Source organism: Haemaphysalis longicornis, unplaced genomic scaffold, assembly GCF_048455015.1.
Source record: "Haemaphysalis longicornis isolate Haplotype H1 unplaced genomic scaffold, Haemaphysalis longicornis Haplotype H1 scaffold_6, whole genome shotgun sequence".
Classification (NCBI taxonomy): domain Eukaryota; kingdom Metazoa; phylum Arthropoda; class Arachnida; order Ixodida; family Ixodidae; genus Haemaphysalis; species Haemaphysalis longicornis.
In genome coordinates, this window is record NW_027526407.1 from 169841881 (window position 1) to 169866583 (window position 24703).

A 24703-nucleotide genomic window follows, 5' to 3' on the forward strand; every position below is an offset into this window, starting at 1 on the left:
TACTAAGCACTGTTTTTCACAGTCAGGTTAAAACTATAGTATTAAAATTACAGTAGGAGTTTCACACTCACATACACTTGCTGTGGGATATACAACCGCGTAGACAACACAACACACTGTGCGCAATTATTGTGTCACTACATTTTTATTTGGCATACAGAAAAGAACAACTTCAAAAAAGTGTTTTTAAGTCAAACGAATGCCTTTCAGTTTTTTTTCTGAAGTGATATATATAATTTTAGAACGCTCGGAGAAAAGATGTAGCTTTTTACGAATTCAAACGTTCAGAATTCTTACTTGCATAAACGCACTTTGTGATTCAAACATACGCAACCTGTGAAAAGCCTCTCCATTAACGTTGGCCAAAAAACAGTAACAAAAACTACACCAACAATATCAGAAAATTCACTGTTTTATTTCTTGTTTCGTCTGGGCCTATTATGGCCTTATCTTTGTCCTTGAATGTTGTAGTAGTAATTTTCAAATGTCCAAATATTACCACCAGAGCTGAAAACTCCAGTATAGCCCGTGATGATTTCAGCAATGTGTATCCTTACGTGTTGCAGCAAGCAATTGTTCCGCAATATCGCCCAACGTGGTGTAGCCTAAATCAGTTCTGGCATTGAAACAGTAGAAAATATAGCCTAGTAGTTAAAGGGACACTGAAGTTATTTGCAAAAATTGAGGAATTACTCTTACAAATTTTAGTCTGGAGTATCTACGCCATGTTTATATTCAGTAGAACCACGGCTTTTATATAGCTAGTAGAAACATGGCTATTCATAGAATAGAACCATAGCCAGTCGAATCATGGCTATTCAAATCTATTCAGTAGGAAAAATCAATTCAAAAACTGTCCTCTCCGCATTCTCCTTGCCTATTTTCTGTGGTGTTTTGTATGACATCAAAACAAGATGGTTTGGCTTGACACCGCTTTTGCACGCCTCGCCGACGCCCTCACAGAATCCATCTGCCAAGCGTTTACTCGGCCCACCGCCGGCGGGTCGTTTCAATACGTTGGCTTAGTTGACTAAGCCACAGCAGGTTTGTACCATGATGAATGTGACCTTATTCTGTTAGTTTGTATACTGTATCAAGCTCTATGTCCATGTCGCTCCACACATCTACGCTAGTAGAAAACTCTATGGTCAATTGAAGGTGGTACAAGAGGCAACGAAGTTAGTAGAAGTACTAAGGAAAGAAAATAAAATTGAACTTTTATTGTACAGAGTAAAACCGCGGTGCAGGAAGCACATTTTTGCTGGGTGAGCTGGCACTACGGGAAGCAGCAGGACCACACATCTGCGAACGTATTTCCGTCTAAGGAATTCGGTCGCTATACATGAGATATATGGAGAACTTGGGGGACGCTTACTGCATGAGTGTATACAAGAAACAGTAATCTAAGCTGCTTAAAATGCCGTAACTAAATAAAAATGTAAACTGGTTATAAATGAGACACTTTGTTGTTCTGCCCTTCGCGTCGCTGGCTTAGGACGCTCGGGCCAGGCAACTTCCAAATATGGGGAAAAAGCGCATCGCACTTGAGCGTCTTCGGTGACGGTGAGGGCGTTCGCTCACTGCGTACGCCTCAGCTAGTGGTTGTTACGATTCTACATCGTGTTGGTAAGTTTACCTGGCGCATTCTACAGCCGAGAACACGGCAGAAACATGGTTTGCTGATTACTGAGATATAAAAATGCCCATTTAATGATAACTTCGGATGGCAAGCATGCTGTGTCGAAGAACCGAAACCGAAACTGGTTTGAATTGTAACCTTGGACACGTCCAATTGTCACGCTCTATTGCGTACGGCGAACTCCATTTCTGATTTAAATTACTACTTCAGATTATCCGTACAGATTTTTTATTATAAAAGTTTTCAAGAAATATCGGCTTCTCTTTCCATAAAGCTCAACTTGCCACTGAACTAACATCCTATAAGTGTGTTGTCTCCTTGCAAAATTAAACAAACAGGTTCTATGACGTTTATTCTATATATGTCTAATTACTTGAACGACATTATACGTTCCATATTGTGCGAACTTGGCCCAAACACCGGCACTGAATTCTTACGCTCAGTACAAATATATGGCGAGTGAATTAGTCCAAAAAATAAGAACCTATTATTAGACAACCAATCAGTTCTTGTACCACGTGACTGTAGCTTATAAACTTCAGCAATACTTGTACAGAAACGTTGCAAAAAATAAAACACTAGGCTGTTGAATATTTTTCACATGCATCAGCAGCAGTGAGGTTGCTCTTGGATATTTACAGTAGGCGACCGATTTTTCAGACCTGGAGGGAAACGAAAATAGTCCAGATGGAAGAGCAGTGCGAAAATGCTGCGAGCCATTACTCCTGTGGTACAACTAGCGGTTCCTAGAGGAAGTCCGAAATATCCAGCAAGACCGAATTTTAGAAGTCAGAATAAAGGGTCGGCTACTGCAGTCCGCAGATATAAGATATCTTTCTGGGTAAAACGGTAATTTAAATCCGTCGTCTCGGGCCATTACAAATGTGTATATTGACATTACTTGTCCGCTTTGCAGTAATTGGGCACAACCCTTTTAGCCAGCTTTATGGCAAGTTCCGTGAATATTGGCCCCAATATTGCAACCTAGGTGATGTTTGTGGTTCTCGAAATGCGTTATATTTAAAAAATCATGCAAATCCTACCGACACATTTATACTGCGAAGTAGGAGCTATTGCACAGCAGACCATTGGTGAGATCTGGGAAGCTTTGGTGGAGAAGTTGATGTCGGTACGGGTGGCGGGCACGGTTATATGGGCGGAAAATTAGTACTGTAAATGAGCCTTTTGATGGGGTGGGCTGCGGGTAAACAGAGAATAATTACCGACTAGCCGACCCACCTAATTTGCCCTGCCCCGCATGAATGCAGTGTTGATCGAGACAGACAACTAATAATATCGGTTCTTTATTGCGACAGCGGGCAAACCTGCCCCTCTGTTAGAGATTCAACCAGAGGAAATGAGAGTCTGAAAATAAAAATCCTACACAACGGCGATCTGGTGATACTTCCAAGGGCCTGCTAATCTCTATTCCTTTCTCGCCCGTGTAGTTGCGAAATGATTCTCAGAACTTTAAAATAATATTTCAGATCAAACAATACTCAGTATTTCCTATTCCTGCAAGTTAAAGAATGTTCGGCACTAATATGTTTTCGTACGGTTCAGTGAGGAGTTGAAATATTGGCGCCTAACGTCTATAAATGAACATTTGCCTGGTTTTGTACGCCTGCATAAAACTTACTGCGACCAACAGGTGAACAGGGCGAAAAGCACTGCACGTTTTCGATCGCAGAAGGAAGTTTGTTCTCTCCTTTACACAAATTTATTCGTGATACAAAACTGTACCTTTTTCTTCATTTTTTGTGCGTAATAGCATTACACGCACGTTTTCATGCAAGCATACGGGGCCTCCAAATACCTCAAAAGTTTTAAATGCAAAAGCCATATTTTCATTGTAACCCTGCTAATAGCTCCTTCTAGTTTCTGTTGTCGCCGTTTCGTTGCCGTCCCAAACGAGCGGAAGATTTATTTTGTTTATTTATACACACTTATTCAGTAATATATTAGCAATATGCTTATTTGTACGTAAGGCAAGGCCGTGCGGAACCTCTGGTATGGATGAGTGGAAAAAACAGTCCGGTATAAAAAACACAGGTGGTATCAGGTTGGGATTTAAAATGCTGGAGAAAGGAATTCAAATAGTGGCAGTGATATTAGGCCAGTAAATACGACAAAAACAGTATAGAACACAATGAAATGGTATTTATGATTGACAACACTTTGTTTGAGGACAAACAACGTATGCGACCACGTAAAGTTTTCTAATGTTCAACCTTGTGAGGTACACAGCTGATATTGAACCTGCCAGTACGTCTTAGTGTGAGATCGTGGATATACACCGAAGAACTGCACTCAAAGCCACATCGGCGACGCTTGGCTTTCTCCGTCGCTCTGCGTTGCACAGCAGCGCTCCCTGACTTCTGTATTCATTTTATTGTGAGACTGGCAGCTAGTTTCCCGTCACTGTGCGTGCAGTGTTGGTGAACCGGTGTGTGATGAAAGGCTGAGGACATCACTCGTCTCTCGAAAATATATGAGAAAGGCGACAGAAATGACCCAGCAAGTGTAATGATGAAGTCATTTTGGATGCGTGTACAGCTCCTGAAAAATCACGTTTTCTATCCTGGAAGCCAACGCTGTCTCTGAATGCCGGTGGTTACACAGAATTGGCCATTTTGCGCTTTAGCAATAAAACAATGCGAATGTCAATGAATCGTGAACTTTTTTCCAATCGTGTCACGGGAAGCACCAAAAAATTACAATAAACATTTTCTCAACACACAGACTTCGTAACAAAGCACCCCGCGAACCACGTGCGGAATTTAAAACACAAAGCCTAATGCGGTGTTACAATAAATGTGTTCTTATTCTGTGTTCACAGCATCGAGCATACAATAGCCTCTGGAAATAAGCACTTTTAAAATCAGAGCGCGTTTTACGTGAAACAGCCGCCAAACGTATGTTTTTGAGCAAATAAGATGTCGCTACTCCGCATTGCATTCGGTTTGCAATTGAATGCCCAAGCGCCCTGAATATACAAGAGATGGGAATAGGTAGCGTGAGCTCAACAAAAGAGGTTTACAGAACATTTGGTGGTATACGCCCCACAAAGCCGAAAACGTAAATAAAACTACCACGGATACAAATACAAGCGCTGCATTGTGTACTCAGTCAATATGCCTACATCCACTTGCGTCGATAAAGCCCAAATATTGTATTTTTCTATTCGACAACGGCGTGGACCGAGGGTGACAAAAGGGCTCGTCGGGTCCTACCAAATGCTGAATATCTAGGTTTTGTTTTTAAAGAATGCTGCAAGAGCAAGGCGGTAAGAATTATGTGGTACCCACTTTGAATCTCCACAAGTTGAAGCATTTACTTTGTGCGCTAGTTTGCGTAATTATTGACAACTTGGCACTTATATCACAATTTTCTTATCGTTTCCCAATTGCAGCTCTATTTGCATGCCCTTGTGAACCGACATTCAAGCACCTGGGGGTCAACCCTACAAAAAAATATCTTCCAGGGTACTCATTCGACAACTACTTCGAGGCATATATCTTACTGCAGTATTTGACACTCCAATTTCTTGTAAGTGGTAGCGGCACAACTTGTATGTACGTATTAATTAAGCGTCTTTCGCCAGGGACACATAACGTAAACGGGGAAGTTATATTTTTCTCTTTTTTTAAACTGCGTGACACATCACAGAGATACGGTATGACAGCCCAGTAGCTGTTGTGGCGGAAAGCGATGGAGAAAAGAGCCAAGCAGCCGATCGCCCGATTGCTGGGGCAGAATCCGAGGCAATACCACCAGCGCGAGGAGCGAGCTCTGCTCGTGCCCCGGTGCCCGTGCGAGCCACCTGTTTATTATCATTACCATTGCAGGAGTCATGCCTCATTTTTATTCATCGCCGTTCATCCTTAGTTGCTTGAAATATTATCGTTTGTTTCATTTTTTACGTGAGGCCTTAGGGAGCTGCATTGTGAGGCTTCCGAGAGCGACAAGTTGACTCGGGCACCCATACAAGTTGACGAAAACGGCTGCAGTGTCTCCTCATAGACTTCGCTTTTCGCAGATTTGACAGATTACTCATGAAAATTCTGTATATAACTTCTGGATGCTCTTCTCTCGAACATCCTTGTGGTTCCGAACTAAAAGATAGCAAGGGGTGTCTATTTTATAACCCAGAGTGCCCACCGAGAGATATTTTGATGTCTTTAAACTACACGAAAAAAGATAGAGCAACTTATTCGAACCTTTGAGAAATAAAAATGGCTGAAAACGGGAAGCAGGAGGTGATGTCGAATGTTTGTCGCGAGAAAGCATTCTCCTGGAGCCATGTAGCACAATAACGCAACCCTTCAGAAAACCCAAATATCATCGGGAGACTTCGTTAGGAAAATTGTGCAACTTTCTGCCCTGAACCTGTCAAACTTTCGTAAACGTATAGCTCCCAAAATTAGTTCTGCAGCTTTATTTACACGTCTGCATACCTCAAATTTATGCGGGTTCTGAGCACACGCAGTTACAAGCAAGTTGGCCACCTTTAAGTTTAACGCACTCCCGTCACATCGAAAATCCATCAATTTCACGTATTACCCTCCGATGAATGTATCAATAAGTTTTAAAGAAAGAGGACTCTACTTGTACTTTTGACAAAACTTTTTGGCGTGTACTTTGCTCCATGAACTACATTTTCTAAGAGCTTCAACCTGGCATCCAAAAATACTTGTTCTAATCAAACGAATCTATTATTCATACGAACAATAAAGCAGCGTGCACAATGTATATAAACATTTCGTTTTACACACCAGTTCTTTGTTGCTGTTTTTTGTACAATTTTTAATATTTCTCAGCACTACAGTTTTAACACCTTTATAATGAAATAACAGAGAACCGACATCTGTTCGGTGTAATAGAACGTTGTGAATACACCGGTGTATTGCACGTTGCTCCTATGGTAGTCGCAGCTTGTTTACTAGAGGTATTCAGAACATTTGAGTGCGAGCAGGTGGCGTAAGAGTTAATGAAGAATAGCTCAGAAACCTCAGAGTTGCTGATAACATTGCATTGCTAAGTAACTCGGAGGACGAATTTCAAAGCATGGTTACCACACTGGACCCGCAGAGTAGAATCGAGGGCCTGAAACTAATATGCAGAAAATAAAGTAATGCTCAGTAACCTCGGAATAGTACGGCAGATTGAGATAAGTCGCGAGGCAGTGACAGTGGTAAGCGAATATATCTGCTTAGACCAAGTAGTGATCTCGCATCCCAAGCATGGGACAGAGATACTTAGGAGGATTACAATGGGGTGGAGTGCATACGGAAGACATTCTCATATAATGAATGGCAGTCTACCATTGTCCCTGAAGAAGAAATTGTACGAGAGGTGCATCTTACCGGTACTGACCTACGGGGCCGAAACTTGGAGGCTCACTAAAAGTGTTCAACATAAATTGAGGGCGTCTCAGCGACCAATGGAACTGATAATGGTAGGTGTAACATTAAGGGACAACAAGCGAGCGGAGTTGGTAAGAGAACAAACGCATTTTACGCACACAGTAGAAATTAAGAAGAAGAAATGGGCGTGGGCCGGGCATGCAATGCGAAGGCAGGATAACCGTTGGTCATTAGAGATAACTGCGTGGATTTGCAGAGAAGGGAAGCGTGGCACGGGGCGACAAAAAGGTAGATGGGTAGATGTCACCAAGACGTTTGCGGGTATCAGTTTGTCGCAGTTAGCACAGCACCGTTATAATTAGAGAATAATGGGAGAGGCCTTTGCCCTGCTGTGGGTGTCTATAGGCTTCTGCTTCTGATGATGATGATGGTTGGAGTTTTTTGGCGCAAGGCCAGCTGGGGCAAAGAGCGCCAAACAAAAGTATTTAGAAGAAAATAGTGGCTACTAAGCCAGAATAACACTAAGATCAATTAACGACAATGGTGATGGCTGGTGTATAGGGCCAGTTTTGATTACGCATGATAGGAAATGAGGTTTAAAAAGTTTACATCAGACAAATGTTTAAAAACGCGTTGCACAGAGACCATGGCATTATCCCCCAAAAACAACGAAGGGTGTAGCGGAATGTGTTGTCTGTATAGTTCCTTGAAGTGTCTGTGTCTTGTTGTGTCGAGTGCCTTGCATGTGATTAGGATGTGGACTACGGATAGGCCCTCCCCACACCTGCTACACCCAGGTCTTGGAGAGCTAGTGAGCAGGTGTGAGTGTGTTACGTGAGTGTGGCCTATCCGCAACCTAGCTAAGGTAACTTCACTGTGTCTGTTATGTTAGTCAGTAGCGTATGGTCCCAAGTGAGGTTTTATTACATGTAACTTGTTATCTGTCTGTTCACTCCAGTGTGTTTGCCACGTGTTGTGAAGTTGGTGTCTGATGTGTGGCTTCATATCTGTGTACGGAAGCGTTGCTATGCCCACTGAATTCAAGAGTGTAGCAGCAGTGGCCATTTCATCTGCAGTTTCATTCCCGGCTATTCCACAACGGCCAGGAACCCAACATATTGTTATTTCAAGACTTGCTGCGTATGCCACCATTAGGCCCTTAAAAACAAGATTGATTACATAATTTTTTGAGCGTTTTCTAGACAAAAGTGCACGTACAACACTAAGAGAATCTGTAAAAACTATGGACTTTGGAATTTGATGCTGGACAATGTGGTCTAAAATAAGTAAAATGCCGTGTGCTTCAGCTGTAAAAATGCTGTTGTGGGAGTTCATTCTTTTTGCCATGTTAAAGTTCGGTCCATGCGCAGCACAAGACACAGCATCAGCTGTCTTTGATGCGTCGGAGTAAAACTCTGCACACTGGTACTTATCCTGTAGGAAGAGGAAATGCTGCATAATAACTGCCCTTGGTGCCCTGTTTTTGTCGAACTGCACAAAGGACAGGTCACAAGAAACATCCCTGGCTTGCCATGGTGCAGTAAAATCAATGATCGCTGTCTTGTGGATATATAAAAATGACACTGCTAGCTCAGAAGCTTCTGCTCTCACTCTGAGAGGGAACGGCATGGGAATAGATGGGCGGTTTAAAAAGAGCTGCTGTGAGGATGCATCATGAATGGTCGAGTTAAGAGGATGATTTGTGAGAGACATGATTTTAGAGGCATACAACAAGTCAGTGTATATCCTCTGGTGATACAGGGACCATTTGTGGCACTCTGCATAGAGGCTTTCCACAGGGCTGGTGCGAAAGGCGCCACAAGCAAGGCGAAGCCCCAAATGCAGAACTGGGTCAAGCATTTTAAGTGCCGTTTTCGTTTCAGACCCATATACGACGCTGCCGTAGTCCAAGCGAGATCCAACCAGTGCAGTATACAGACGCAGGAGTAGCTGCTTGTCTGCACCGTACGATTGGTGAGAGACAACTTTAAGGATATTCATAGTTTTTAGGCATTTTTGCTTAAGCATTTTCAGATGAGGAAGAAATGTTAGTTTCTTGTCGAATATTAGGCCTAAAAACTTGTGCTCCTTTTTTACAGGAATCGACACGGTGTTTAGAGTAATGTCAGGGTCCACATGGATCCCGCGAACACGGGTGAACACAACGCAAGTACTTTTTACGGGGTTCAGCTTAAAGCCGTTTGTGTCCGCCCAGCCAGCAAGTTTGTTCACGCCGAGCTGGACTTGCCGTTCACAGATTGACGTATTACATGATTTAAAAGATATTTGCACATCATCTACATAAACTGAGCAAGAAATGGTTGGTGGCAATGCCTTACGGAGTGAGTTCATCTTCACTATGAAGAGTGTGCAGCTCAAAACACCTCCTTGAGGCACGCCATTTTCCTGAACATGTACATTAGAAAGTGCACTACCAATTCTTACACGGAAAGTTCGTTCAGACATGTAGCTAGAAAGAGTGCTAAGCATGTTGCCCGAAACACCGAATGACTTCAACCCCGCACGGGGCACCTTGAGCAATCTTGGTGACGGTACTGGCGATACCGCGGACCCCGAGCCCCCAAACATACGCTGGATCCAACCGTGGCAATGTGTTTATAGGTGAAGGGTTAGAAACCACGAACGGTGGCCGTCGGAGCCCAGGTCAAGCTCCGGCGGATGGGCTCCCTGTCTGTTTACCAGACAGGGAGCTCCGGGACCTCCTCAGCTATCAGGGTAAGGTTGTGGAAGAAAGTACCCCCGTCCCCTGCTTCTATACTATGATATATGGCATTTTCTAAACCCCCCCCCAGACGTGATCGGCCCCCGAAAAGGGGCCGCACCGAAGTTCCATTCCCACCTCTGTCAGCAACTGTCTCTTCAACAAACGGGGATAACTATTCTCGTTTTCTTGTCATCGAATCAGCTGACCCAACGAGACCCGTCGCTTCACTGTCGGTATTCCTTGTCTCGAAATTTCTGCAAAGCACATTAGGTGAAAAGTATGAGGCCAAAAAGCTCAGGACAGGAGAAATCCTTGTCGAACTCAACACTGAAAAACAATCCCGCACACTTCTTGCCCAAACTCGCATCCATGATCTGGACATCAGGGTCACGCCCCACAGGAGCCTAAACAGCTGCCAGGGTGTGATTTCTGAGACAGATCTCCTGACGGAAACAGATGCTGACCTTCTTGAAGGGTTAAAGGACCAGGGCGTCACAGCCGTGCGCCGCATCACGATGCGCAGGGACGATAAGATAATCCCCACCAAGCACATTATCCTGACCTTCGACAGATCGACACTTCCGCAGTACATAAATGCAGGCTACATCCGATGCTCTATTCGCCCGTACATACCGAACCCGCGCCGCTGCTTTAAGTGCCAGCGGTTCGGGCACAGCACAACCTCTTGCCGCGGCAAAACAACCTGTGCGAAATGTGCAGCGCAGGACCACCCCACCGACAATTGCAATTCTGATAACCTCACTTGCGCAAACTGCAGGGGCCCACATGCGGCCTACTCCAGGAAGTGCGAGAAATTTCATCTTGAAAAGAAAATAATCAACGTGAAAGTGACAGAGAACATCACCTACCCAGAGGCGCGGAAGAGGGTTGCCTCTTTCCCTCTGGGGAGGTACGCCGACGCAGCTCGCCGGGGGGCGGAGCGGCGTCTGGTTTCCACAGGGACCCAGTTCAGCGAGTCTGACCTGGTCCCTCCTCCGCCCCCCCCTGGGTTGCCTCTGGCATCCCAACCCGCCACCACGCCGCTTGCTGAGGCAGCAGCGGTTGTGGTGGCAACATCTTCCGTCGGGACCGGTGCCGCTCCCACCTCTGTCTCCCAACCCTCCAGTGCGTTGGAGGGTACTGAGGTGATGGACACCACGGGCCCCGCACCGGCTCCCACTGCAACCGCACCGCCCGTGCCACCTCTGGCGCCCCGGACGCCCTCGGCGGTGGCGGCTCAAACGAAGGGCTCCCGAGGGGGGGCCAAGTCCGGGGGGCCCGGTCCGTCGGCCATCCCTCGGACATCCGACGACGAGATGGATGTCGGGGCGTTCTTGCCGGCGGTGCACCGCAAGGAACGCGTCCCGACGCCAAAGCCTCCCGACAAGCCAAAAAAGGCGAGAGTCACAGCCCCGAAAGACGACACATAAAAACACACACACTCCAGTAGCTCTCACACTAAATAATGGGAAGAGAAAACATAATTCAATGGAACTGTAGAGGCCTTCTTAAAAATCTTGACGATGTATACGAAATACTGCATGCTAATCAGCCAAGTGTAATGTGTGTTCAGGAAACACATCTGAATTCTAAACACACAAATTTCTTGAATAGTTACATGGTCTTCAGAAAGGACAGGGTTGGCTGCACACACTCTTCTGGCGGTGTGGCCATAATCGCCAGCAAATCCTTAGCATGCCACCCTGTCACCTTGAACACCGTCCTTGAGGCTGTAGCAATACGCTTAATAATATTTAATAGGTTGATAACGGTATGCTCCATATACATTCCTCCTGATGTTACACTTTTGAGTTCTGACTTCGAGGCGCTGGTTGACCAGCTGCCCGAACCATACATCCTGACAGGCGACCTTAATGCTCACAACACTCTTTGGGGCTCTTCTCGCACGGATGCCCGAGGTCGCCTTATAGAAAAGTTCCTTACATCTTCAGGAGCATGCCTTTTCAACAATAAACAGCCTACATACCATAACATAGGACACAACACATACTCATGTCTTGACTTGGCGATTGGCTCCGCAGTTCTCTTTCCATGTCTTGAGTGGGGTGTGGGCACAGACCCATATGGTAGTGACCATTTCCCCACTTCCCTAACATATACAGGTAAAGGCCCATGCAGTCCATCTTCCCATTACAGGTTTAATGAATCAAAAGCAAACTGGAGTATATTCACAGAAACATCTAAACTACACCACACAACCATAGAACACCTACACGTAGAGGAAGCATCCCAACTCATCACGGCACACATCCTCGACGCCGCCGAAAGGTCCATTCCCCACGCCTCTGGTGCCCCGCGCAACCAGCGGAGGCCGTGGTGGAATGAGGACTGTAGGCGGGCGCGAGAGGCCCAGAACAAGGCGTGGGGTATCCTTCGTCGGTACCCCACGTCGGGAAACCTCCTCTTGTTCAAACGGGCCAAGGCGTTAGGAAAACGTGTGCGCCGTGAGGCAAAACGAGAGAGTTGGCGTACATTCATAACATCAATAAACTCCTACACAGACACAAGGAAAGTATGGACACGAATACGCAAACTAAAAGGACAACAGACACACAGCCTGCCCCTGGTCAGTACAACAGGGGACAAACTGGAAGACCAGGCTAACACACTCGCACAACACTTCCAACACGTGTCCAGTTCAGCACACTACACTAGCACTTTCATGAAACACAAACAATTGGCCGAAAAGAAGTCTTTACGTGATAATGATAAGTCAACCTCCTCTTATAACTCGGAGTTTTCACTTCATGAGCTGAGGACCGCTCTGAGCACTTGTAAACCCTCAGCTCCAGGCCCAGACAACATCACATATACAATGATACAGCACCTACACTCAGACACTCTTCTAACACTCCTCCACCTATATAACAAGATTTGGCTTTCGGGGCACATTCCTCGCTCTTGGAGGGAGGCCATAGTAGTGGCTATCCTAAAGGAAGGGAAGGACCCTTCCTCTCCATCCAGTTACCGGCCCATTGCTTTGACAAGCTGCCTGTGCAAGCTCCTCGAGAAGATGATAAACCGTAGGCTCGTGTACTTTCTTGAGTACAATGGTCTTCTCGAGGGCTGCCAGGCAGGCTTCCGGGCGGGGCGATGCACAAATGATCAACTGGTTTCTCTAGAGGCCTACATAAAGGATGCATTCATTCATAAGCAATACTGTATGGCAGTATTTTTTGACATTGAAAAGGCATATGATACAGCATGGCGCTACGGCATTCTTAGAGACCTAAAAGCTTTTGGTATCTCGGGTAACATGCTGAACACTCTTTGTAGTTACATGTCTTCACGAACATTTCGTGTCAGGGTCGGTTCGGCACTTTCAAATGTACACGTGCAGGAGAATGGCGTGCCTCAAGGTGGCGTATTGAGCTGCACCTTGTTTATAGCTAAGATGAACTCTCTCCGAAAGGCACTGCCGCCAACCATATCCTGCTTGATGTATGTAGATGACGTTCAAATATCTTTCAAATCGTGTAACATATCCATTTGTGAACGTCAGGTCCAGCTTGGGGTAAATAAACTTTCTCGCTGGGCAGATGAAAATGGATTTAAACTTAATCCTTCTAAAAGTACCTGCGTTGTATTCGCAAAAAGGCGGGGCATCCTGCCCGATCCCGACGTAAAACTCTTTGGTGACTCGATTCCAGTAAAAAGAGAACACAAGTTTTTGGGTGTGGTGTTTGACGAGAAACTCTCATTCATACCCCACATAAAACGACTTAAACAAAAATGCCTAAAAACAATGAATATCCTAAAAGTCCTGTCTCACCAATCGTACGGTGCAGACAAACAACTCCTGCTTCGACTTTATGCCGCGTTGGTAGGGTCACGGTTGGACTACGGAAGCGTTGTGTATGGGTCAGCCACAAAAACAGCACTTAAAATGCTCGACCCAGTGTTTCACTTAGGGCTTCGCCTGTCTTGTGGGGCGTTCCGTACCAGTCCTGTCCACAGTCTTTATGCAGAGTGCGACAAATGGTGCTTAGCGTACCAGCGAACTTATGTTGACCTTCTATATGCCTCCAAAATCTCATCAATGAATAACCATCCCTTTAAACCGGTTTTTAATGATACGTCCACAACTAAACTCTTTTTAAACCGCCCATCTATTGCTGTTCCTTTCTCGCAGAGAGTGAGGGACGAGATGACTATTCATGACGTCTCCCTCTTAGACACATTCAAATCATCTCACACTGATCTTGTAGCACCATGGCATCTTCGTCCTGTGGCATGTGACTTGTCTTTCGTACAATACAACAAGAACAGGACACCAAGAAGTGGGATTTTGCAGCATTTCATGCATCTACAGAATAAATACAGGGCTGCAGAGTTTTTCAGCGATGCATCTAAAACGTCCACTGCGGTGTCTTGTGCTGCGCATGGGCCTAATTTTGAAGCATGTAAAACAATGAATGTTAATACAAGTATTTTTACAGCAGAGGCATATGGCATATTTCTAGTTGTAAGTCACATAGTTGAACATCATATTCCTACATCCGTCATTTATACAGATTCGTTGAGCGTCGTCCGTGCATTATCATCCGGAAAGTCATCAAAAAACCATGTCATTAATCTTATCTTCAAAACGATTATGGTAGCTTATTCTTCAAACCTTGGGTTGACTGTGTGTTGGGTGCCAGGCCACTCTGGCATTGGCGGTAATGAAGTGGCGGATGAAATGGCCGCCAATGCTGCACTCCGAAACACAGTCGACATGGCAACACTACCTTACACAGACCTCAAGCCACACATTAGACACCAACTCCGTAAAACTTGGCAAGCAGACTGGAGCGAACAGACAGACAACAAACTACACGTAATAAAACCACACTTGGGACAATACATTACTGACTCACACAACAGGCACATTGAAGTTACCTTAGCTAGGTTACGGATAGGCCATACGCATGTAACGCACTCGCACCTGCTCACGGGATCTCCAAGACCCCTGTGTAGCAGGTGTGGGGAGGGCCTATCCGTAGTCCACATACTCATACAATGCAAGGCACTTGATACAACACGACACAAACACTTCAGAGAACTCTACAGACAACATATTCCCCTACACCCATCTCTGTTTCTAGGTGACGATGCCATGGTTTCTGTGAAACGCGTTTTTAAATATTTGTCAGATGTTAAGTTTTTAAACCTCATTTCCTATCATGCGTAATCATATCTGGCCCTATACACCAGCCATCACCATTATCTTTATTGATCTTACTATGTCCAGTTTACACATTTTATACATAGCTTTTGTGGTAATCACTTGTTTTCATTAAATAACTTCTCTGGCGCTCTTTGCCCTCGTCGGCCTTGCGCCATTAAACACCAACCATCATCATCACCGAATGACTTCAAGTCACTCAAGATGCCGTATCGCCATGCCGTGTCGTAGGCCTTTTCCATATCAAAGAAGACTGTAATGCAGAACTGTTTGTGAATGAGGGATTCTTTTATGTAAGATTCCAAGGCAACAAGCTGATCATTGGTGGAGCGCCCCGCCCTGAAGCCTCCCTGGCAGCTCTCGAGAAGACCGTTGTACTCGAGGAAGTACACGAGCCTGCGATTGATCATCTTCTCGAAGAGCTTGCACAGGCAGCTCGTCAGGGCTATTGGGCGGTAACTTGAGGGGGACGACGGGTCCTTTCCCTCCTTCAAGAAAGCCACTACAACGGCCTCCCTCCAAGAGTGTGGAATGTGCCCCGAAAGCCATATTTTATTATATAGATGTAGAAGTGCTTCAAGTGTGTCTGCGTGTAGGTGTTGTATTATTGTGTATGTAATGTTGTCTGGGCCTGGAGCTGAGGGTTTACACGTGCTTAGAGCAGCCCTCAGCTCATGTAGTGAAAACAGGGAGTTGTAAGAAGTCTGTGATTTGTTGTTGTCGCGTAGGGACTTCTTTTCACAACAGGCTTTATGTTTCAGGAAAGTGTTCGTGTAGTGTGCTGAACTGGACACGTGTTGGAAGTGTTGTGCGAGTGTGTCAGCCTGGTGTTCGAGTGTGTCCCCTGTAATGCTGACCAGAGGCAGGCTGTGTGTTTGTTGTCCCTTGAGTTTGCGTATTCGTGTCCATACTTTCCTTGTGTCTGTGTAGGAGTTTATTGATGTTATCAATGTACGCCAACTCTCTCGTTTTGCCTCACGGCGCACACGTTTTCCTAACGCCTTGGCCCGTTTGAACAAGAGGAGGTTTCCCGACGTGGGGTACCGACGAAGGATACCCCACGCCTTGTTCTGGGCCTCTCGCGCCCGCCTACACTCCTCATTCCACCACGGCCTCCGCTGGTTGCGCGGGGCACCAGAGGCGTGGGGAATGGACTTTTCGGCGGCGTCGAGGATGTGCGCCGTGAGGAGTTGGGTAGATTCTTCAACGTGTAGGTGTCCTATGGATGTGTGGTGTAGTTTGGATGTCTCTGTAAATGTATTCCAGTTAGCTCGTGTTTCATTGAACCTATTATGGGAAGATGGACTGCATGGGCCTTTACCTATGTATGTAAGTGAGGTGGGGAAGTGGTCACTGCCATATGGGTCAGTTCCCACACCCCACTCGAGAAGAGGAAAGAGAACTGCGGAGCCAATAGCCAAGTCAAGACATGAGTATGTGTTGTGTCCTATGTTATGGTATGTAGGCTGTTTATTGTTGAAAAGGCATGCTCCAGAGGATGTAAGAAACCTCTCTATCAGGCGACCCCGGGCATCCGTACGAGAAGAGCCCCAAAGAGAATTGTGAGCATTAAGGTCGCCTGTTAGAATGTATGGTTCTGGCAGCTGGTCAACCAGCGCCTCGAAGTCAGAGCTCAAAAGTGTGACATCAGGAGGAATGTATATGGAGCATACCGTTATCAACCTATTAAATAATATTAAGCGTATTGCTACAGCCTCAAGGATAGTGTTCAAAGTGACAGGGTGGCATGCTAAAGATTTCCGGGCGATTATGGCCACACCCCCAGAAGAGTGTGTGCAGCCATCCCTGTCCTTTCTGTATACCAGGTAACTATTCAAGAAATTTGTGTGCTTGGGATTCAAATGTGTTTCCTGTACACACATTACACTTGGCTGATTAGCATGCAGTATTTCATTTACATCGTCAAGATTTTTAAAGAGGCCTCTGCAGTTCCATTGTACTATGTTCTCTCTTCCCATTATGAAGTGTTCGGAGCTACTGGACTGTGTTGTTTATGTGTCGTCTTTCGGGGCTGTAATTCTCGTCTTTTTTGGCTTGTCGGGAGGCTTTGGCGTCGGGACGCGTTCCTTGCGGTGTACCGCAGACAAGAACGGACCGACGTCCATTTCATCCTCGGATGTCCTCGGAGCGCCTGAGGGATCAGGCTCCTTGGACCGCGAACCCTTTGGGGTGCGCTTTTCCTTGCCCGCAACCACCGAGGGATTCAGGAACGCCTCGGATGGAGCAGGCGGTGCGGTGGTGGTGGGAGCTGCCGCTGGCTCCCCCAAGTCCATCTCCTCTGCGCCCTCGCCCGTGGTTTGGGACGCTGGAGTGGAAGTGGAGGATGCAGCATCGCTTCCACCAGACGTGGTTGCCCCCACAGCCGCTGCTGGCTCAGCGAGCAGTGCGGAGGCGGGTTGGGCTGCCTGAGGCAACCCAGGGGGGGGTGGGGGCGGGACCAAGTCCGACTCGCAGTACTGGGTCCCCGCCAAAATCAGACGCCGCTCCGCCCCCGGCGAGCTGCGTCGGCGTACCTCCCCAGGGGGAAAGAGGCGAACCTCTTTCGCGCCTCTGGGAAGGTGATGTTTTCCGTGACCTTGATGTTTATTATTTTTTTCTCAAGCTTGAACCGCTCGCAGGTTCGCGAATATGCAGCGTGAGGTCCTTGACAATTGGCACAGAGCAGTTGATTGGATGAACAGTCATCAGTGAGATGGTGTTGGGCACATTTAGCGCAGGTTGGCTGGCCCCGGCACGAGTTGGTACCATGCCCGAACCGCTGGCACTTGTAGCAGCGACGCGGATTCGGGATGTACGCTCGAACGCAGCACGAGATAAAGCCTGCCTTAATGGATTCAGGAAGTGTGGAGCGGTTGAAAGTCAGGATTATATGTTTTGCGCGGATTTCCTTCTTGTCTCGTCTGGTGGTTATACGCCTCACTGCAGTTACACCCTGATCTTTCAGGCCTTCTAACAGATCAGCTTCGGTCTCATTCAACAAATCAGTCTCCGAAATCACACCCTGAGAGCTGTTGAGGCTACGATGGGGAGTGACTCTGATGGCCAGATCTGCCATGCAGGTTTGCGACAGGAGGTTAGTGGCTTGTTGCTGCGTCTTGACATTGACTAGAACTTGACCGGTACGGAGTTTCTTAGCATCGAACGATTTTCCGAGGATGCCTTCCAGGAACTTAGTGATCAAGAATACGGACATGGAAGAAACAGGGTTTGTTTTGTCAACTGCCTCGATAACCAAGAATCGAGGATAGTTGTCAGGTTTCGGAATGTGGATTGTTGGAAGGGCTGGAAAGGAAATTTCGGTGCGGCCCCTTTTCGGGGGCCGATCACGTTTGGGGGGGGGGGGGTTTGAATTATCCATATAGCATTGGAAAAAAGTAGTGGACGGGGGTACTTTCGTCTCAAACCTTACCCTAATAGCTTGAGAGGTCCCGGAGCTCCCTGCCTGGTGAACAGACAGGGAGCCCATCCGCCGGAGCTTGAACTGGGCTCCGACGGCCACCGTTCGTGGTTTCTAACCCTCCACCTATAAACACATCGCCACGGTTGGATCCAGCTTATGTTTGGGGGATCGGGGTCCGCGGTATCGCCAGTACCGTCACCAAGATTGCTCAAGGTGCCCCGTGCGGGGTGCTTCTGCTGATTATGATAGCACGTTGCGATTTCCGGCATACCTGCAAAGTGTTTTTGCGGTTTTTTTATGCTCTGCGGTGTTTGTTCGGGAGACAATGAATTCGTTTTCCTTGATGAGTCTAGTTCAGCTTTAGAGTTTCAATTTCGGAGATGCAAAATAAATTTTTTTAGTAAAGCATGCTTCGTTATGAGAAAATGTCATGTGTGATTTCCGCGGCGGTTGATTCCGACAAACATTGGTTGCCTTTGCGTGTACTATCATATATATCTGTAATGATGGTAACAGTATATGATCGAAAAATCCTAATATGCGTGAGGATTGATCACAAAAAAGCAAATTTGTATTGCAGCACGTTTTGGGAACCGATGCATTTTAACTATTAAACCAGAAATTATAATTGCGGTAACAAAAATTGTTTAGAGAGATTCTCCGCGCACGCTAGCCACGCATGAATACTAAGGCACGCAGAATCGGAAGGCGACTAATTCATTTTGGCAACGTGAGCTCCTAAATTTGTTAAACATTTAAAGATGTTTATGTAATGTTTCGCGGCCTGAAAAAAAAAGGCTCGAATGACCACCGGAAATCGAATTAACGGTGTCGCGCTCGGTATAGCACCTGCTCTGTGAATGATCCGGCGCACAGGAAAGTGCTTCTTTTAGTAATAGTGGAAACTCAGAAGGACACATTGAACACGTTTTGGTTTCGTAGACAGGGCTGACACTTTTCAGATTTTATTGCAAGGCTTCTTGCTCAAACATTTGCGTAAGAGAAACACAGTTGCCCAATCTATGTGCCAACATGTGCTATCAACTGATTTCTGGCCAAAGTGTGATTTGGTATGGGTTTTCCAGCAAGAAGCCCTTGACGAACAGTAAGTATGCACCTGCTTTTTTGCAGGTTGAAGGCAACGGCCACATTTTCAGTGACTGATAAGGTCATACACTTCAGCATAATGACCGCCATTGTTAAGGCACACCCGACGTTTCTACGTTACCTGCCTTTGCTTCGCCGGGACAAGCGGTGCCTTAACACAAATGCTTCCGCTTAGCAGGGGTGGTTCATGTTAACGGTGTTTATGTCGCAGTAATTCCCAAGTATCCTAACTGTATGTCGTAGCTGCACGCGATCTTTCGGCTTTGTAGGTAACATGCCCATCATCACCAAATATGCATGGCCAACAGATCAGTTTTTTTTGTTTGGATGTGGCAGCTGCGCTAGTCGAAGATGCCGAGCCATGTGCGCCACTTTTATTCGTCAAAGCTAAAGCTCATCTGTATTAATTTTTGTTATACAATTCCTGCGGCAGTCTGAATACTCGGCGGTTTCTCGCGACTACTTGTCGCTACAGCTACCCGGAAGGGCGTATAATTTCAACAAACCCCGTACATGAAATAGGCAGGCACCTGTTTTTTTAGGGGGGGGGGGGGTTAGTTTTGACGCGGGCCCCTTCTAAATCAAGGTAATGTAGACATTCGCCTATTACAGGAGGTACATATTTGACCAAACCGTTACTTGTCCGTCACGTCTCCATAGGGAGAGATAGGTCAACAGGGTGTACGAATAACAAAAAAATCTCAGCTTAAACCGCAAACCACGCTTTAAATATTTGGTTGTCTTTTTCATTATCTGGTACATATGGTTTCAAATTTTCAAACTGCAGAACACAAGAAAATGTACTCTCTTGAAGCCTTTATATGCACACCTTGCGTTTGGTTTCAGCTTTTTTTAAATCTCCCTCTCTATATTACAGGGGAAGAAGCTGTGAATTTATACGTTTAGGCATTTCACTAAATCCCAAATATTTCGGTTCTGTGCTGCGTACGTCTACGACGTCGCTTTGCAGACGTGTGTAATATCTGCCCACACGTAACGCTTCAACAATGCCGGTACGACCACCATAGTTAGAAACACCAAACGTACACCAAACATATCCCAAAAGCTACCTGTTAAGAACGCGAGCAGATAAAAACCAAGTAAAGCTCAATGCGGCCGCCCGCTGCATACTCACTCTTGAGTCATGCCTCCTGCTTGAGTTTCTAAGATAAGCAGGAGCTATTGCTTGCCACGGAGTCCTGCAGGGTGCTTTCATGCACTCCCAAGGCGCGAGGGCCCGCAAATTGCTGGGCTACCCCAGGCACTTGTTTAACTTCACTCTTCGATCCTAAGTAATTTTTACATGCGTGACTACGTCCGAAAGGACCTTATTGAAGTCCCCAAGGGCATGATAATGGCGCGAATGGAACCGAAAGAACTATCAAGTGCTCGCTGCTTACTCGCCGAGGGAAGTTTACAGAAAACTTTTTCGGCAAAAAAGCGGTGACCGCGCGTGCTCCTTATCCTGCGGCACACTATCGATTCAGGAGCGACCGCCACAGGGCAAGTCATTGGATCTCCCCTACATACTTCTTTTTCGTTCGTCTGCGCGCCCCTCTTCATCTTTACCTCATTCCCCACAACGCGGGGACCGCTTAGTCTGTGCGACTTCCGGGAGGGCGCTCTCCCTCGCACTCGTGGCTCCCGTGATTGCGGCTGCACCTACCTAGTGTGCGGGGAAAAGTGAAGCAGTCTTCCTGGCGTGTGTTCCCTGTCGTCAGTCAGGAAGTGCACATTTTGTGGTTGCTTCTTTTCTTTCGTCGGCGCAACATGGAGCGGCAAGGGGCTGCTTTTTTTGTAATTAAAATACTACAACACCTCTCCCGCCCCACTCGAAGTTGCGTCATGCTTGACGCCTTTTTTAGCGAATGACACGGGTGTTTGTAGAGGCGAGACGGAGCCATCAGACTTACGAATTCTGTGATGTTGACAAAATTGAAAATTTAGGAGGTTCTATGCGCCCATCGGGCATCGGGCATGTGTAGAGAAAGGTAGCAAATTATTGTGGTAACCTTGGTATCTTTTGCTTTCGCCAAAAAGTTGACAGACCGCAATTTTCGTTTTCGTCTGCATCCGAAGAGCATCCGCCGATGCCAACAATCGATGTCGCGTCTTAGGGTGCGGCAGCACGAGGCATCGCCCACTTATCCACCGATTCAAGGGTTGGGTGAGGATGGGGGGCGTTTTAAATGACTCGTAGAAGTTTCTGCACGCTGCAAGGAGGAGGTGTTAGCAACTATGGGGAAGGGTAGAAACTCCTAAAAAACAGCTATTTCTGAGCGCGCAATGCGCTTCCTAACTTCGCTGTTCTAGGAAGGATCTCTAATGACAGGGCACTGCGCACTCGCCGCACTGGCCGGTGCAGAGAGAAATGAAATTAAAGACACGCTTTTTCTATTGATGATCGTGTAATCCAGGTTTTTGTGCATGGAAACAGGCTGGCCATTCATCAGAATCTTTTTCAGTGCTTAAACATTTTCCATATAGTGAAGAATAAAAAACGTAAGGCTTGCTTAAAGGTAAGGCAAAAGCAACCAAAGTGTAGACAGACAGGGCAAAAGCACATTGCCAGGAACACTTGGTTTAGCGCACTGATTACAATTTGAACGACAAAAAACACCTTTCAAAATTCGACCCCCCACAAAACGTAAAATGCACAATACTTGGTGCGCATTCAACTCTAATTGTCTACGTAGTCCATAGCGCTCAATCTATAGCTGAAGCGAAGCATTACACGCATCGGTTTTTCTTCTTTACTAGGTCCTAGGCGTAATTGTTGCACCACTAAAGAAATCACGTAGTAAGGGTACTTCCACGTACAAATCCAGAAAGGTAGTGGCTCGCACGTGGAGGGATTTGTTAGGAGCTGGCATCCTGCCTTCATGTCAGAGGTCGGCACGACTCTTTTGTTTAAGCATCAGGTCAGTGTTAAAGAAACGCAGAGCAGACGAAACTCAAGCTAAAAGACTGACGTCATTCCGTAGCTGCAACACATATTGCACTGAATCATGAAGAATGAGGAGTGTGCTGGCGGTGTACAGTATCCAGTACACCATACAGACTAGGTGTTTATGTCCGAGAAAGACACATAGTTCAATACCGCCTTCTATCTTGTGCAAACAGGATTTCCCTGCCCTCATTTCTTTTTCAAAAAAAAACGTCGTATATAAAATTCATCTGAACAGTGGTGTAGTGAGCGTACAGCCGGTGTTCTGTTTGTGTGAATATTTGCTTCCCAATAAAGCAAGTAAATAGGCCAGGGACGATTTCACTCCTTTCTGTGATTTCGGCTTACCATATAATGGGATGCCAATAACCAATATACGTTTGAGAAGTTTAGATCACGCTCTAAAACTTAGCAGCTACGTACATTATTAGGCTACTGAACCCAGTAGGTATCAGTACAAGTTTGGCGAAACTACTGCGCAGGAACTCTTCCTAAGTACTTCACTTCAAATGCTGCAATTTCGGGGCTTTAAAATGCCGAGAAAACTTTTTTTTTCAGGAACATATTGTTAGTGTTATTAGGTCGTATTTGGGGTATTTTTAAGAAACAGAAAAAAATTCTGCAAATATTTCGATATTTCAGTACCGTCTTGATGCAGCCCCTTTGATGATTGGTATTTAGTATTTTCGTTCTTAAGAGACAAACTAACTTCACCGTCTTCATCTTTAAATCATGTCTCTCGTAACAATGAGCCGTCGAACAAAAAGATAACGCGGAGGTAAAATTGACGATATCTTTTAATTTTCACAGATCGGCCGCACATTGAACCAAAGGTAGTCATTTTTTCCGTTACACAAACTACATACGCGTTGGATCGCACTACATATTTACCACAACCAGTTTGCCCGCTATAAATGAGATTCGAGGATACAAGCAAAAACTATGCTGAAATTCCAGTTATTTAGTTTGTTCACCTTGTGCCTTGTTCTTGCATACATCGCAGAAACGTTTCGCTAACGTCAAGTGTACCATATTGTACCCAATAATACGCCCCTCCGATTGTAACACGCAGGAACGTTTACGAATAATAATTCAAAACCTCAATTTTACTCAGACTTTTCAGCGCAGAGGTCGAGAACGTGACAACAAATCCTCGTTCAAGGGCAATTTATTAGGCGCAGGCTGTTGTGGCAGCTGAAAATTTAGGTTGTTCGTTAACTTGCTCTCCCAGCTTCTGCTGCCATTAAAACCATAGCGGGAACAACAAAAGCGGCTTCCTTTCCCTTTATAGCGTTACACATCACCGGCCGTGCGTTCGTATGCTGCCAGTTGAAGGATTCCATCTCGAAGTATTCAAGCTCTCCAAATTGAATATACTCAGGGCGGTAAACATTCTGAAAAATATGGCTCTGCTTTGTTTGCGTCAATCGCGCAATCATGTCTCCGGAACTCCGAAAATTACGCCGAAAGTTTAGCCCACTACCGTCTCGACCGAAGAAAATACCCGGACCCGCACCCAAGACTATCCAGAGATGACGCCACCACCCTGAGAAGACTTCAGACAAATGCATATTCCCACAGCACCCTTCTTCACGCCATTTACCCAACTCAATACCCCACCTCTTGTAATTTCTGTCCTTCTCCTGACACCCTATATCATCAGGTATGGGAGTGTCAAAGGACCCGCACCTCCCTCCTAACTCCACCCCATCCTATGAGCAGTGGATGGCTTGCCTGACAAGCCCGGACCTCAGGATCCAGCAAGACCTGGTGACCAGGGCCCGGACAGCCAGCCGCAGCCAGGGTATCCTGGACTAAGGATGCCCTCCACCAGGCGGGCGCCCTAACATCTGCGCCTCAGGCTCGCAAATAAAGATTTACAATCAATCAAATCAATCTCCGGAACGCGAAGTGTGCCGGGCATTGCTTGGTTTCTTGGGCGCCATAACGGTTGAAACAAAGTGACAACTGCAACCACGAAATATAAGCAACATCTCGAAGGGTTCCCATTGAAGATTGGGTGTGCCAATATTTATTCACAAGTTGGTGAGGGATTGCTTTGGTTTGTATTTGTTAGATTTTGGGAACTGTTTGTGTCAGTGGTAATGCTGTTGGAGACTTTGAAGCCGGGTTTTCTTAGAAACCCGATTGTACCGTGCCCGAAAATGGAAGGACCTTTACCAAAAAATGGGTGTTACATTTGTGCAGATGTGTTGTGCTGGAAAAGGCATTCAGGAAGTGTCTTAGGCTGTCATTACCTGTCCCAGGTCCAATTATGTTTTCTGCTCATTCAATCGAATTGTCCAAACC